This window comes from Macaca fascicularis, chromosome 7 (genome assembly GCF_037993035.2).
Source record: "Macaca fascicularis isolate 582-1 chromosome 7, T2T-MFA8v1.1".
Classification (NCBI taxonomy): Eukaryota; Metazoa; Chordata; class Mammalia; order Primates; family Cercopithecidae; genus Macaca; species Macaca fascicularis.
The window spans coordinates 52371619-52375352 of record NC_088381.1 but is presented as its reverse complement, the minus strand read 5'-3'; the positions used below and the strand labels follow the sequence as shown (position 1 = coordinate 52375352).

General features: G+C 57.4%; 1 long non-coding RNA gene across 2 annotated transcripts; it reads left to right on the top strand.

Moving 5' to 3' along the window:
* The first annotated feature begins 224 nt into the window (after positions 1–224).
* LOC135971850 (uncharacterized) lies at positions 225–3469 on the top strand. 2 transcript variants are annotated; one of them, XR_010588171.1, is made up of 5 exons: positions 225–375; positions 1793–2091; positions 2231–2376; positions 2613–2719; positions 2931–3469. It is a non-coding gene; the product is annotated as an uncharacterized lncRNA (long non-coding RNA). The 2 variants fall into 2 exon arrangements; XR_010588172.1 differs by having other exon boundaries at positions 1793–2376.
* The last annotated feature ends 265 nt before the right edge of the window (positions 3470–3734 follow it).

Below are 3734 nucleotides of genomic sequence, written 5' to 3'. Positions count from 1 at the left end.
GGGCATAAGGAGGCAACTCTCTGACCCAGAACCAAAATATGGGGGTGTAGGTTTGGGGCTACCTGGGAAAGGACTTTGCCCCAGGTAGCTGTAGCTTGGCCATGTAAGCTGGCTCTGCCTAGGAGGTAGGGAGCCCCACACCAGAGGGTGTGCATTTCTGGGGACTCTACCTGCTTCTAGAAACGTGCTGGCAAAAAGTTTGTGACCCCTGCACTCTCCCCTTGTGCTTCTCTAGCAATGCTGAACAGTGGGTGGGCGTTTATATCGAATACAAGTTCCAGACCCCCATCCCTACCCACCTCCAAGGCCTGGCTAATCACATGGCCCAAAACATAACAGATCCCATCCTCCAGAAATCCAGCATCATGGCCAATGGTGAGTCGGGGCTGCGATCCCTGTGTGTCTCTGGGCCAGCGGGCTCTTCCCTTCTCTAAACCTCGGTGTTTCTCTTCTAGAGAATGGGCAAAACTTCTTTCAGACAATACTTGCTCATGTGTTGGGGCCACAGAGAGGAATGGGGCATAGAGCTTTAGCAAGGAGCTGGACAGAGGCGAGAAGCAGTCAAGATCAGAGGGATAAGAGGGTCCCATCACCTCCCTGATTGCCCAGGACCTCACTGAGTCCTCACATGCATGACAAGATCTGTCCCACCAAGTCAGAGGCAAAACCCCTCAGCTCTGCCCTAGTGCTGGGGCTGCAAGAAACCCATATCTCCTCTTGGGGCCTCCTGATAGGATGACTTCTGCAAGCTCAAGCCATCCTAACAGGGAGAGCTATTCCACACTCAAGTTAGGAGAGTGCTGGGTCAAATCAGTCCCCTCCAGGTGCAGACAGCCTGAAGCTGCTCTCCAAGGACCCTTCAGTCACAGAAGGTGCTGGTCCTCCTACAGTACTGCCCCACCCCCACCACCGCAGCCTCCTGGGGGTGCAGTCAGGGGTGCCCTCCTTCAGGCTCTGCCCTCAAAGCCACTCCTACACAACTACTCTCCCTGCCGGCTGCCCCAGAGACCAGATTGGTTTGGGCCTCTGCCTCCACAGGCCCGAACCACCATCTCTTCTGCTCCCCAGAAAGCCAGTTCCCAGCAGACAGACCATGTTCCCTCTTCATTCCTCAACACAGAGGGCCCATCACAACCCCCTCAGCAGACGGTAGAGCTCCCCACGCATCCTCTTAAAGAGGCTTCACCATTGATGGCCACAAGCCCCACCATGACCTCCTCCCAGGGGGTGAATTTTCTTACATGTCTCCCACCAGAGCAGCGACAAAATAAAACATAAAAGCAGCATCTGTTAGATTGTCAGCAACATTTCCTACTAGGATCAACTCTCGGAGTGAGCAGCGTATTCCATTAGATGGATCAGTGCAGGGGTAGCAAGCGTTTTCTGTAAAGGGCCAGATGGAAACTCTTTAAGGCTCCGCAGGCCACTGTGTCTCCATCATCACATAGTCAAACCCTCCCCTGCAGCAAGAAAGCAGCCCTAGACAACATGTCAACAAATGAGCATGGCCATGTTCCCCGAAACCTTTCTTTATGGACGTGGAAGTTTGCATGTCATGTACTTCTCATGTGTCACAAGATACGATTCTACTTTCCATGTTTTCAACCATTTAAACATGTAAAAGCCATTCTTAGCTCGTGGGCCACACAAAAACAGGCAGCAAGAAATTTGGTTTTTAGACCAGCAGCAGCTGACCCCTGGATGGAGCATTAGAGCTTGGGTGCGTGCCCGACCCCAAGGTTTCCAGGAGAGGGAGAGCAGGCTGATGCCGCCTCCATCCCCATCGCTCTAGGGGAGAAGGCGGAGCTGGTGCTGTATGAAGTTTGGCTGCAGATCCTGGGCCAGCCCTACACCAAGGCCTTGGAGGACAAAACCAGCCCTGAGTTCTGCGCACTTCAGGGGCAGCTGACAAGATGGGTGAAGTGGCGGGATAAAGTGGGGGGGTCGGGGAAGAGGCCTCAGGAAGATGGGGGATAACTGGACAAGGCTCTGGTAGAGCTGTGACCCTCTTCGTCCTCTCCTGACCCCCCAGCTGACCCTCGTCCTCAGACCTCTGCAGAACTTTGACCAAGTGGTGGTGGAGGAATCCTGGTGGGTCTGGGGTGGCCCTGGGTGATGCAGGGCTCAGACCTGGGTTCTGGGGTTGAGGGCAGGAGGCTGGAAGAGATGACCGCCCCTAGTCCCGCAAGGCTGCCCAGCCCCCTGAAGTCTGTGATGAACCTCCCACCAGGCCAGACCCACTGACCGCCAGAGTGGGTGCCACCTTCTTCAGGGCAGCGCCAGCCCAGGCTCTCATGTGGGACTGTGTGCGCCAGGGTCTGCACATCCTGGGGGAGGCAGAGGGCCTCTTGGTAGAGGTGGTCATCCCAGACCTCGGTTAGTACCTCCTTCCCCCTACAGGCCCCCTCCCTCTGTCCATCTGCCTCCTCCCTTGGGCTCCCTGCCTCCACATGCCCGGATCTGAAGCCTGCCTCCCCTCCTCACGGAGCCCTTCAAGGTGCTCGTAGCCCCAGCTCTCTGGTCCCGCAGCACCTTCTGGGCCCAGATTCTGCCTTCTCAGAAGTCTGGGAAGCAGGGCCCCGCCTGGCCATGGCCTTCTTGCTCTGCTCCAGGCACCCCTAGCCCCAAAGCCTCCAGCCCACTGGATGCCTCCATCCCTGATTATGCCATGGCTCTCCTCATCCTGGGTCTCCTGCTGGTCACACTGGCCCTTGTCCTGGTGAGTGTCTGGCTGGGCCCAGGCTCATTCTTGAGGGGCAGGCTGAGCCTTTGACCTCTTGAGTCTTTAAGCCAAGCTGAGGGGTGAGCAGGCCCCTTTATATCCCTGATTCCCCACCCAAGCCCAGCATCTCCTCAGCCTGCAGCTGGGGCTGTGGGGTTTGGGGCCGGGGGCTGGGCCTGATCCCAGTGACACTGCCCTTCTTGTCAAGGTGCTAAAGTGGAGGGCCTCCCTTGGGGTGTTCAGCCGGGGAGCGTAGATGTGCAGTGTGGTACAGAGGATCCTCTCCAGACAGGTAAGTGGAGGGCGGTTCTCCCTGATCCCACCGCAGGTGTTTGTTCTTGGTGGAGTCCACCCCCCCCCCACTGCCAAGGCCTTCTGCAAACACTCCCCAGGGGGCTGTCGTTGGCAGCCCTGGGTGGTGCAGTCAGTGTGCCAGAAAAGCTCCCCACAACCGTGGGCAGTGGCCCAGGCAGTCAAGCAGACTCCCCCAAGCAGGCTCCACCTACCCCTAGCCTGTTCCCAGCTGCCTCCCACCAACCCTAGAAATGATGCTGGGGGCCGACAGAGACTGAACTTAGGTGCACAGGGGGCCAGGAGACCTGGGACAGAGAACAGGAGGTGTGGGGAGGGAATCTTCCTTCTCCAACTTCCCACTGCATTATGGCCAGACAGCAGCACCTCCAGGTCCTGGAAGGACATGTGTGGACCCAACTCAGTTTCCCCTTTGTCTCGTGGCCTTTCTTCTCCCTCGACCAGGGCCAGGTGGATGTGGGAGGAGACGCAGCACCATCCTGGGTGCACTCAGACTCATTCCTCACTCCTGGCCTTCACTCCCTTTCCTCTACACACAGGCGACCCCTCACGCTGCTGATCCCTCTGCTGAAACCCAAACTCCAAGCCTCTCCTCTCCCCACCTTCACCTTGTCCCACGGCTTCCACAGACAGTGCCTCAACGCTGAGGAATGAATCCGGAGTTCCAACACCACCGACTTTCCCAGGAACTCAGAACCAG